At 29.4% G+C, this 13794-nt stretch overlaps 2 protein-coding genes across 4 annotated transcripts in view; one reads left to right on the top strand and one right to left on the bottom strand.

Annotated features, from left to right (window-relative positions):
• LOC142332137 (vascular endothelial growth factor A-A-like) overlaps positions 1-9646 on the top strand; it is a 123219-nt gene extending 113573 nt beyond the window's left edge. For 2 of the 3 annotated variants that reach the window (XM_075378394.1, XM_075378393.1), the window contains exon 8: positions 7914-9646. The gene's annotated coding sequence lies outside the window, so the exon portion shown is untranslated. Of the gene's footprint in view, positions 1-1526; positions 1631-7913 lie in introns of all 3 variants that reach the window. The other variant, XR_012758174.1, reaches the window with a different exon arrangement.
• Positions 1-13794, bottom strand: part of LOC142332138 (uncharacterized) — a 46812-nt gene that overhangs the window by 15739 nt on the left and 17279 nt on the right. The window lies entirely within an intron of this gene.

Here is a 13794-nt window from a genome sequence, read left to right as displayed (position 1 = left end):
CGAGCAGCTGATTTTAGGTTAAGACAATGTGCAGATGTCAACAAGAACGGAAATCAGTGTCGGCAGCATCAAATCTCGCAAACTTATTTTCAAGCAGAAGCTTAAGCGGTAAGGTCTATTGAAATGTATTTCACCACAGGTGAAAGGTGGGTCTATCACTATACATCTGAATGTACAAGCACATTGATGGAATGGCAAAAGAAAGATGAGGCAAGACCTGTGAAATGAAGACAATGTCGTCAGCCAGTAAGGTAGTGTATACCATGTTTTGACAGTACTCCTCTTAGAGTACTATCTATTGATTTTTTTCATAGAACAAAAGAACAGAAAACTGAACGCTACCTACTACAGCAACCTCTTACGAAAACAGGTGGGGCCAGCCTACAGATCAAAATGATGTGATATGCCAATAAATTCCAGCACAATCTTGCTACATGATAATGCAGAGCCCCAAACTGTACATTTAAAGTGCAAGAGACTTCAAACTTCCAGCCTCCAGGGAGACACTCAAACTTCCAGCCTCCAGGGAGACACCCAAACTTCCAGCCTCCAGGGAGACACTCAAACTTCCAGCTTACAGTCCCGACCTCAACCCTTGTGATTTATCATTTGTTCGGCTTGCTCTAGTACACATTAGGCAGTATCATTTTATGACCAAAGATGAGGTTGAAGATTCTGAATGCAATTGGCTCCAAGCACAGCCAAAAGAATTCTACAAAATGGGTATTTGAAACCTTCCAAAATGCTGGCAAAAGTGTGTGAATGTTCATGGGAGCTACCTTGAGCTACCTCAATATTTTGTAAATAAATTATTTTTTCGGACAAATTCTCATTTAAATTTTAATTGCCCTTGTATCTTTAGAAGAATAATTCCACAAATTTAAAATGAACTGTTTATAAGATAAACAATAATTTAAAAGTAAAAAAAAAAAATCAAATTAATAAATAATAATCTGATTAAATTACGGGTAAGAAACTTTCAGAGTAATAAAATGAAAAACAGAGTATAAATTTCAACAGCGCTACACAAATTACAAACACTGAAAACAATTAGAATTTATAATTCAAATTTAACATTAACATGCAACATGCGAGTCTGAGGGTTTTAAATAACTTTAAGCTGTGAGGTATGGTGGCCTGTAATACACATTATTATAATGCTCTACTTAATTTAATATTAAGACTTTGAAGTTTGTTAAGTTGTTGCAAATTTTACAGTAAACAACTAAAGACGAAGAAAAACTTCTCTTTGAATTAAATCTACATTGTATGCAAAATCACGGGATAGTGGTACATATGTGCTTAAAAAAAATCTAACATAGATATCAAAAATCTTTTATACAAATACAATCTAAGACTACTTATAATAATACAATTGAGGTTATTATAAAAATGTATTTAAAGAAACAAATTCATAATAGAGCAAATATTTTATTATAGAAAAGTAAGCTGGGTAAGTAAAATGTAACAAACTTAACATAATTTAAAATGGACATATGTTTTGTATTTGAAAAAAAAATTTACAGGTGTGAAAGTCGAACTTGGAGACCATAAAAAGTAATGCTGAAAACTTTTGATAAATATAATAATTCCTTAATTTAAAAATCCCATATTCTCATACTAATAAAAGGTAAGCAAATATATGCATCCATGCACAAAAGCTTAGCTTTTTGCACAATGGGAAAATTGCTTTAAAAGTTATGAATATTCAAAATATAAAATTTTTAAATAATTAAAAATTCAAAAATAAAAAAATAAATTTATTCTTAAAAAATTGTTAAGTGAAATATTTGTTATGCGTAGAACGTAGAACAATAAGCATAATTCAGTACCTCACCAAAAATACTAAAAACTTTGTTTTGTTACAAATTGTGAACATACAGAATAATAATAAATGAATTATAGTCCAGCTAGGTATGGAGAGTACTCTCTCGATGAATCATTAAGAGGTTGACTACAGAAAATACTATGACTGCATTTTTAAAGAAAAGAGAAACAATCTTTAAATCTGGCATCTTTATAAATAAAAAGAGAAATTAATATTCTAACAGTTCAATTTTTATAAATTAAGGAGCAAACCCAAAGAGACATAAAAGACCGATGAAAAGATGGCCAAACAAAGTTAATATCACTAGCATTTCTGCAAACAGCAGATTTTACATTGTATTGAATTTTAACAAATTGAACTAATAACAATGTTACCTAGTTGGTTGTAGTGCAACCACTTAGCATTGCCAATATACCCAAGGGATCTGCACAGCAGCCAAGGACAATGAAAGTAGAGGAGGAAACAAGTATTCTGTCTGATGATAACAGCGGTTTATTGGAAGCAACTTCCTTAATTCCTATAGAATGATATATATGCATTGTTAATTTTGATGACACTCATATTCTACACAAAATGATTAAACCATTAGAGATAAAGTTTCACAAAATAATAATTAAAATAATTTGTTAAGTTTCTACGCTAGAGGTGAACTTTAAAATGTGATCTCTCATTAAGTCATTATATATTTCATTCTACAAAAGTTAAAAATATATTGGCCACCCATTTGTAAATAATTGCAAGTAAAATTCATAACATCATCAGAAGCCCACAAACAGACAAAATAACTGAAAGGTCAATTGAAGCCAGGATCTTTAAAGTAAAACTACAATAATGGAGCGGTCGGAGGTATAGAACAAGACTGATAACTACATTTCATTTCCTCCTCAGGCTAAAATATTGGAAGAAAAGAAAAGAGACTTACATCAAATATTTAGAAAAAATCTTCAAAGTGTAGATTAATTTCTTGAAAATTAATTGCTCTGGAAGAATAACTGAGCATTGGTAATGAGCCTTCTAATAATGTTTAAATTTTCTTCAGGGTCAGAACAAAACATGAAGAAATAAGAAAATATACCGTAAAATTTTTAACACTTTGTGGGCTTAAAGTAAATAAACAGAGATGTTATAAATTTTTAATTATAAGCTTTGCTAAAATTACTTTTACATTTAAATGATTTGTGTAAGCTTTGCGTACACAATATCAGCTATGTTCATATTTATTAACTGTAAAAGATTGCATTAAATTTACTAATTTTATTTCCAGATAATTATCTGGAAGTGATACTGTTAAACACTGGTTGTGGGTTACTTACAAATTTTTACTGCTTTTAACAATCATAACTATGTTTGCATGTATTCAAATATAACACTGGTCAACAACAATTTTGTTACATGGACAATATTTGCAATCACCTCAGATTTTTTGTAATTGTCCTTCCTATTTTCCATCAAATGTATGTGCATGTACATTGTAAGTACAATAATTATTTATTTATTTTATTTACTGCAGCAATGAAGTAAAATATAATTTATTTGAGTTGATAAATAGCCAAGAAAAATAAATATTATAATTATTAACAGTAATTAAAATGATACATATATAATTCACGTTATTTTTTTCTAAATGTAATTATGTGTCACCCATTAGTCATACAGTATTAGTCGCACAGCATATATGAATTTTGCTTTTGTGTCTCAATGATTGATGTAATAACAAAATAATGTATCATGCTGGTTAAAAAAAATTTTAACTGCATCAGTCAGGTGCAAGCTCTTGTGTGTGTTAACATTTAACGATTATTTTTCCCTGTAAATTTTGTGAATATACTTTACATGTATACAAGAGTTAAAGAGTTTTGCATTTGTGAGTGTACTGTAGTGAACTTTTAATAAAAAAAGGCAAGTAATTATTAACCATCCACACAGTTTTTGCTACATTTTTGGTGAGGTAATTTTAAAATCTCATAGGAGAAATCTAACTCCATTGATAAAGAAAATCATATGAACTATATTTCGGATGTAAAGTATGAGATCAGGCTTATACTTTTTACTGTGTAAAGTATGGGCTCCTCATATTTACTACAGTTCAGTTCATGTGTACACAGTTAACCAATTAGTTGAATGGATTTTGTCATAAGATATTTGCAATTCACTGGTTTGGAGGGTACTGAAGGACCACTTCACAGACTACTATTTTTGTTTAATGAAAATATCAGCGTTAACAGCAAAAAATAGACTAGACATACTGTGTTAAAAATCCTGGTATTCCCTCTACTATAAGACCATTGCCTCACAGTCCGCAGTTTCCAATTGCAGTACCATCATCAAACACATGTAAATTAGACAAAGATGAAGCTGTTGTTGAAGGTTGTATAGGTAAATCAGATGAACAAAGGAGAGACCCAGACATTTTAGAAATAACAAATACTGAGGGATTAGTTCACACTAATTAAATGTGAACTTAATTGTTCGTGATCTAAATTTAACTAAGAATCAAGCAGAAATTACCACATCACAAATCAAAAAAATGGAATCTTTTACAATACAATATTAAAAAAAAGTTCTTTCCATCAGGCAGTGTAAATTTGAACGTTTCTTCTCCCAATACAAGAACTTAGTTTACTGTGATGATATGGAATCTTTACTAGAAACAGTGGAACATATGCACCATCCTAATGAATAGCATCTTTTTGTAGACTCCTTAACTCTACATGTTGGAAATGATCTCTTTAGATCACACAATTCACATTAAGGAGTAAGATGAAAATATGAAACTTGAGTTGGATATGAATTTGTATGAGAAACATTTGTGATATGTTTATAGAGACCTGAAAGTGATAGCACTGTTACTTGGCTATATTAATTTTGCTGCTTCTTGTCAGAGTAGGACAACAGAGATAACAAGCATCATAATGTTAAAAGACAGCATCCAAAAAGAGAAATATTGACTGCAGGGGGAAGAATTTTGTGAAAAATTTACCTTCTGCCACTACACATTAAGCTAAGAGGGTTTAATGAAAAATACTGTTAAAGCAAGGATTCCAATGGATATCTGTTGGAACACAAATAAGTAGACTAATGAATGACATAGAATTTGAAAACAGTTTGAATGACTGTGAGGATTGCTCTGTGGAAATCTTTTAAAACTGTTGTAAACAACTTTCGTGGAAAATGTGAGGTAGGTATCTACAAAGAACTTATAACTGAGCTTCTTAATAACTGTAAGGCACTTGGATCTAATATGATACTAAAGATCCACTTCTTAGATTTTTATCTGGGTTTCTTCCCTACCAATCTTGGAGCTGTAAGTGACCAACATTGAGATCACCAGGAAATATCTACCACGAAATCTTGCAATCAGGGAAAGGAGCCTAAGAATGCTGGTTGACTACTGCTGGAATCTCAAGACTAATGTACCTTCAGAAAACTACACCAGAAAATCCTAAAGAAGCAGATTTAAGTATGTAGAAATTGCATCTGTATTATTGTTTTACTATCACCACAATACTTAAAATCCAGATTCGTTTGCATCAATTTTTCATCATTCAAAAAAAGAATATTTTTACACAAGAAGTAATCAGTTTTGAATACCTAATAATCCCATTCCAAGATGCTGCCCACCAAGGCAACCCACCTGGAGGGCCTAGCTGTAGAGGGCGTGCCATAGGCATGCCTCTACAGCTGGTGTGTGAGTGTGTTTGTGCATGTACATTTATTTTCATCACCATATTTTTCATCTGTACTGAGGGAGGTCCCCTGCATCATGTCCACATCTGAGGAATTCTTTATAGCCTTTTTTGTTTTAGAGATTACCTATTCTTTACTAACTTTTGTTTTTACACCACAACTGATCAATTAAGCATTGTTTGAACTAACCTTTCCTATCTTGTGATATGTCCCAGGTCGGTTAGCCTTCCTATACTGAACAGTTTCTAATTAAGCTTCTATTCTCATCAACTCTCCTCATTAATTCTTTATTTTTAACTATGTTTAGCCACTTAATATTTTTCAATCTCCTTTGTGGCCAGATTAGGCATCCATTTGGCAATATTTTTAGCGGTTCATATGTATGCTCCAAAGATAAAAGCTTCTTTAAATCTACCACCTTCTTTCCTTCCCATTACTATTCCTGTTTTTATTTTGTTTTCATTTCTGCAATCTCCAATTTAATTTTAATATATATCCAATTTTAATTATGTAGTTCATCTTATAAATAATAGTTTTGTTGACTATTGTTATAAATTTCTGAATCAAGAGCTTTTGTAATATAACTGCTTTCTAAGATGAATGAAATCTATATGGTTAAAAACACAGAAAAAGCAATAATCTACTTTCAGCTAAAAGTAGATATCTATGAAAGCTGTTCAAGAAATAAAGAGAAAAACTGTCAATTAACATAAAGGTAAATGTTTAATTTATCAATTTTTATTCTGCTGCTAGGAAGCATTTTAATAAAATATTTTAAATATATAAAAATTAATCGCACAGATGATTATCCATCAGCAATACAAGTCTGTTTTAGTTCCCATATCTCAGTTTGAGCCAGTTTTTACAATTGAAGATATATTGTTTTCTTATGCATTTAAAATATGCAAAAAAATTTAACAATTTTAATGTTCAGTTTTTAATGCAATAAAATTTTGACCTGTAGAAATCTATTGACAAAATAAAAGAAGTAAGTAGATGGTAAAAAGATTATGTATGAATCAAGAATAAAAATAAATGTGTATAATTTTTCAGTAATCAAAACTTCTTCACTACACAGAATGACAGCAATCAAAAAATTAATTAGCTTACAGCACACAGAATGTAATGAACAATTTTTGAGGCTATAAAGGTCTTTCTAACAGATATCACGGAAAGTTAAAACAACAAATTTATAGGTTAGCTGTGAAACATTTACTCAGTTCTGTATTGCTACATACAGAACACACAGTGTGTAGTCTACTGTCCAGCAGTATTGTTTTGCTTCATGATTTCAAAGAGAAATCGCTCTAGGTACCAAACAAATATTTTGAACACAACAGCTTAAATTAGATTTTTTTTCAAAACTAGTTCGTTTTAAAAAATATTCAAAATTTAATTAAATTGTTGCGAGTTCTAGTTTTCTAACTGATAACCTAATTAGAAATCTAGTCAGAAATTTAAAAAGAATTGCTCAGTATTCAACAATTTCTAATTGATTTTTTATTAATAGCACACAGAAACAAAGAAAATAATACATTAAATGGAGATCAAAGCTTATCACAACTATCAATCCCTGTACTGAAAAATACATTCTAAAGATTGCAGGTGGTATGTGTTTCTCACAAACACCTCTTGTGAATATATCATGTTTTGATATATAGCATGTTCTATCAGATCACATATTTTGAACGATATCATTTTTTTAAATTAACAGAAATATTTTCTCATCGATCACAATTTTTTTCTAAAACTAACCATTCGTCTCATATTTTGTATTTTGAAAAATTTTACATCTGGAACATCTGCCACTACAAACAATTTTTTGCTCACATTTATTTGTAAAACGTGTATTGATCGTAAAACAATTACATATACTCCCATGAGTATTGTCTTTGGATGTGGATTGAGTTTCCTGTTAGGAGTTTTTTTTTATTTATTAACAAAATGTTTGATTTAATTTAGACATGAATTACACGCTCTTTTACATCCTTCAAAGACAAGTTTTACTGATGTACCAGAATTTACAGCTGTTAAGCAATTAAGTTAAAAATTATCACGTTTAAGTTGAAAAAGTACTTGCAGTTAGATATTAATTTTCTTAATGTTAACAAAACTTAAAAAATTACCTAAAATATGCCTATGTTACCATCAACTGAAACAATCTACATGTTTTTAAATATTCAGAATGAACTACATAGACGGTGGCAGCATCAACTAGTTTTTCTCTCCTTGTGAAGATTTTTCCTTCACAAATTCAATTTTTTTTTGTCAAACAGTAATTAATATTTACATTTTTTATTCATAATAATCAGAAGCAACAACTACATTCAAATTCATTTAATTTTTCATTAAAATTAATGTGAAAAAACTAAATAATATATAACTTCCTTTTTTGCAGATGCGAATCAATAAGTCAAACAGCAATATCTACCAGAGGATCACAAAAACCTGATTATTTTACAGAATATCAAGATTACAATGCATATCAAATAATACCAAACTACAGGCAACGCCAATCATTTAAACAACCAGCAACATAAATTAATATTTATAAAGCGGTACAAATAAATATTAATTTATTGTTGTTTAAAATGTAAAAAAAAAATATGTTCTATGTAATAAATGTTTAATTTACTGCATTAATAATTATAAAGATTATGACCACAAAAGGTTTTGCTAACAAAAGAACTCAATATTTTTATTATTATAACTTATATGTCATACCGTAATCAAGACCATGATAAACATTTCAATAAATTATCCTATAATTACAATTAATTTCTTTAATCATCTTAACATAATTCTCCAAGTAATATAATGATTTTCAACCATCAATATAAATCAATGAAACTGATATATAAAACACAGATTGTAAAAGTACACTGCTAGATAGCTACCAAAGATGATAAAAATGCAATATTATACAAAAAAGTTTTTCCAAACATGATATAATGTTTAATAGCTAATGACCATCTTTGTATCAACCAGACAGATTTTAGGAAATGGATTCTCATCTAATCTAATATATACTTCAAACATCAGTATGACTTTTGATCCAACCCCTCATCCTTCTATGCGACAGGATGGAAGACACAAGTTTAAAGGCCAAGATTTGTCACCAAATTAATAAAGCGGCTACTCCCATCAGTAACAAAATACATCATCTAACGTAGATGCACAAATGAGAGCGCACTTCAGCAGCTTAATCATATCCATGAAGAAAATCCAACAAGAAAGGATAACTATATAAATTGGGAATGATCAACCCAAAGAGAGATTGCTGTAAATTGAAATGAGGTTTATTTCACTTTAATAACCAACGCCAAAGTCTAGTAATAAACAGTTATAAAGATTTGTTGTTTCAATAACTGAAATCTTATTACTCCACATTTTCTTTATCTCATAAATCAAAATTTCTAACGCTACATTGTACCACAAAATATACCTTCATAAGTACAATGTTTTAATTATAACTATATAAAGGTATATTAAAGAGATATTACATTTTAAACAAATTTTCAGAAATTTTATTGCATTACTTCCTTGTACAAAATAAAGGAAGTATTGTGATCGCGAAACATTTCAGTTTTCAGATTTCAATGGAAATATCCATTTTGACTAGTTTCGGTGTTACATCTGCTAGTCTATGTATCTTGCACAACTCAAAAATGATTATCTGTAGGATGTTGAAATTTTAGAGATTTATCACTGTTGTAACAACTAGTTGTGCATCTCCCTTTTTGATTGTAATCTAAATTAAAATTTTAATTAATGAAATATCTGGATCTTAAAGGAAAGGCACATTGGTTCAAATTAAACTTATCTCCTTCTTTTATTTTTTCATTTAAATAAATTGTTTAATAATTATTAACCCATGATTGTAATTTTTTTTAATAATAATTCAATAATAAAAAAATGAAAAAATTGTCAGTGAAATAAAATTAAAATAATAGATTTTTTTAAACAGATGAAACATCTGATTATTTATTAATTGAAAATTATAGTTCAGAAGCTTATTATTTGTGGATTTCTTAGCAAGTTCTTATAAAAATTGTATATTTTATTTTAATAATTTTATCTAATTATTTGACAGAAAAATAAAATACATTTTTGAATTGTATTCAATTTTAAGTGATTGTTAAACTTTTTTTTTTTCACTTGTATGAAATATGCACAAGATTACTATTCCATTTAGTTAACTCATGAATACTGGGTACACAAATATTAATTATGACCTTACAGTGTAGAATAATCAAGAGTAATCAAGGGACTTTTACTCTTGACCTAATATTTCAGGTAAGATGGTTGAATTAATAATTACATAAATATCTGATGTTAATAAAAACTAATATTTTAGCAATTATGGAAGTCATGTGGTTTTTGACTTTGATAATTTGTATGATAACTACCTACCATGAAGTGGCCAAAAAAATATTTTTTTATATTTAAAAAAAATTATTTTCTTAAGTAACAGACTATATTCTAACTTGCCAACAGTTAAAAAAAATAGCCATTTGTTACTTTTTCATAAGCTGTAAGCTGCAGCATTCTTATTTTACATCATACAGAGGTTAAGGGCTTTTTGGAAAGGGTAAAGATGGAACTTCATCTTAGTGTACTCAAAATTCATATTGTTACATAAACAAATCTTTTTTTAAACAAATTGTTTTTTTCAAATTTTGGGCCCAAAATAAACAATGAAGGGCTTAGGTAAAAGACCTGTTTTTTTATCTTTTAACTCTTAGGTACTAATAGTACTTATAAAAAAAACTGGAGTTACCAAGTGTCCGTCCTTCATTAAAAAAAATAAAAAGTGGCCGCCAAATCGTAAGATTTTGAAAATGTCTCCTTTTTGGAGCCCAAAACCCACATGTGGGACACAGGTGCCAAAAATCTGAAATGTTTACAGCTGTAAGTACTTTTTATCTATTTTAAAGCCATATAAAATTTATTTTGTTACTCAACGGGGTTGACGAGTAATGAAGTCATCAAAACCACTAAAAACATCATTTCCTTCTAATCATGAACAATGATGTATCCAAAAAAACTCACAGCATGTATTTTTTTAGGAAAATAATCTAAGTCTACTATACAAAATATTCTGATATGTCTATAATGAAATAACTTATATTCTAGATAGTTTTTACTTAAAGTATGACAAGAAAGAGAGAGAGAGAGACACACACATACACACACTTTTAAAAGTGAGTAGACATGACATGCATGGACATGAATGTTTACATAATCCTCAACGTAACATTGCAGAAGGCTCAGTTTTGATTTCAATGTGATATGCTGAATTGTTGCTAATGTTAATACTGTGGTTAGGTAATGTACACTTTATTTATAAAGTAATTTTATTAGCAGTCAACTTCTCTTTTATGCAACATCTTTTATTTTCAATTTTATTAGATATTTTTATTTTAGCTGAAGAGAAACTGGAATAAGAAAGTGAGGTGCAATTTGTATTTTTATAATTTATATTAACAGTATTGTTATTGTAAGAACCCTTGCATTTTATAAAGGCAGATTATGGAGTGTTCAATTGGCATTTACACAAACAGAATGTCACAAATTGACTTACAATAGATCTTCAGTATTGCACGTTATTTTAGAGTTAACTTAATGTTTTAGCAAATAACATATTTTTAAGAAGCGGATGTACTGAAAAAAAAATTATCTGTGCTTTTCATAATACCAAAATATTTAGATAAACATTTTCATATTAATGGGAAAAGTTGCTCTGATCCATTTGGCTGTTACACTAAACCGGTTAAGAAATCTCTTTGACACTTTCAACAAGCAATTCAAATTTAGCTTAAACAAAATACGAAAACCATATGATGCAAAAAGCGAACTGGAATGTAAAGATATATTTGAGCTTCAATATGTTATAGTCGAGTAAGTAAATAGCTTGTTCAGTACTTGGAATTTCCCCTGTTAAGATTCAAAAATTATTGAACAGCGCAAAGGAACAAATTTTTAAAAAGTTACAAAAATTGCAGTCAGTTACCAGTAAATTAAATGATTCCTTTGATTTAAATATTCTACAGCAGAAACCAGTTTAGTAACCATAAAATTATGCTGATTTAGGTAGGGAATATGAAGAATTAATCATTAAAATAAAGGATAAAATGAAAATAGTTACACATCAATCCAGGAAAAACTTAATGTTTTAAATTTATTACCAAGCAGCAGGAGCAAGCAAAAATTTCAAAATGAGTTTAGTTAAGTCAGTATTTAGCCCATCAATCCAAACAAATAGTTAAAACAAGTGGAATTTTGCCACAAATCAGCAAAAAGAAACCCAGTCACGCAATTGATGAAAATGTTATTAAATGTCTCCAAGATATTTACCAGAATGATGAGCACAGCCGAATGATGCCAAGCAAGAAGAATTGTGTCTCTGTAAGACAAGCTGACAGGAAGAAAATTAATATTCAACAAAGGCTATCTTATGTAACTAAAAGAATTGTACACAGCCTTCAAAGAAAAACAATTTTAAAATATTTTTTCAAAATTTGCTGATTTATGACCTAAATTTTGGGTGAAAAATATCTAGGCACTAATGAAATGCTCAGATTACTGCAAGAGAGCTAGGTTGATTTTGAATCTGAAATTGAAACAGCGAGTTTCTGTCGACTGTTCTGAACTAACTACTCAAATTCTTCCATTTCAAGAGTACTTTGATAAACTTACAGAAAATTTAAATAACTAAAAGGCATCATTCTGCTGCAAAGAAACAAGCTAATTTCGTCAACATTAAAAAGGAAAACTTATTGGAGGATGAATGTATCGTAATGGGAGACTTCTCTCAATATTTTCCTTTTGTGATGCACGATGAAGTCCAGTCATATCACTGGTCAAAAACTTATGTCCACTACATAAATTTCTCATATTTTAAAAAAGGAGGAAAATTACAAAGCCAAACCTACTGTGTGATTAGCGAGTACTTGAAGCACAATACTACATATCATTCTTCTGCTTCCACAACAAAGTTTATATAAAGTAAAAATTTTACCACAAGTTAAACAATTTTTTTTATTTTTCTGATGGGTCCTCAACCATCAAAGGACAGTCAAACAATCAAATTGTTACATCTTTGAAATTTACAGTTACTGCAGACAGTAATAAAATATAACATTTATTTTCTGCTCTAATAAAGATGTTCAAGAGACTGAAGAATACCTCAGTTCTTGTTATCAGGTAATCAAAACAGTCCCAGAAACAAGAACCTTTCACAGTTATGTTTCAACAAGTCAGAAATGTATTCTGAAAGTTCAAGCAACCTCTCAATCAGAAACATTTACGTTGGTATCAGTACACAAGGACCATTAGTATTAGATTGCTTTATAGGTTTACCAAAGCCAAAATGTAAAAATTATGTCTGCTGCATATACAATGGCAAGTAGTGGTTAGGTGAAGTCATTTAAGTCAAAATACATGAAAATGAAGAGGAATATCACTTTTTCAATCCACAAGGTCATAGTACTTCATTCAAGAAATCATTGAGGGATAATCAAACATGGATTCAACTGGAAAATATTTTAAAAGATTCTCAAGCCTTTAGAGCTTTTTCTATCAACTACTGGAAGAAGACAACACATTACACCAAAGATGAACGAGGACTTATCAGTTCTACTCAATAAAAAAATGGCAGGAGCACTAAGTTACGTTTAAGTATGTAACAAAAAGTGCAAAATTTATTCATTACTTCCATTAGCAGGATTAAAATAAGATAAAAGTGAATTGAACAACTTTTATTTGAATTAACATTTTGTAATTAATTATTAATTATTAATTATCAATTTATTCATTCTGATGAGTTTAGTTATAATTTTTATATATATACTCTAAAAGATACATAACATCAGTATTTTTGGATGCGTTGCTTACAGTTAGGAGGTAACAAGTGTTTGATGGCTTCATTATTCACCAACCTCTTTTGAGTAACAAAATAAATTTTATATGGTTTTGAAATACATAAAAAGAATTTTTGTAAACATTTCAGATTTTTGCCACCTGTCCACATGTTTGGCACCCACCCCCTTCATTATTCATTTTGGGCCCAAAATTTAAAAAAAAAAAATTGTAAATGTAACTTCAGTAAAAATTACAAGATTTGATTATGTAACAAAATGGATTTTGAGTACACTAAGGTGAAGTTCCCATTCTTTACTCTTTCCAAAAAGCTCTTTTTGACCCTCTGTATGATGTAAAATAAGAATGCTACAGAGCTTATGGAAAAAGTGACGAAAATGGCTGTTTTTACCTGTTGG

The sequence above is a fragment of the Lycorma delicatula genome, chromosome 11 (genome assembly GCF_047948215.1).
Source record: "Lycorma delicatula isolate Av1 chromosome 11, ASM4794821v1, whole genome shotgun sequence".
Taxonomy (NCBI): Eukaryota; Metazoa; Arthropoda; class Insecta; order Hemiptera; family Fulgoridae; genus Lycorma; species Lycorma delicatula.
This window is presented reverse-complemented; position numbering and strand designations above follow the sequence as displayed.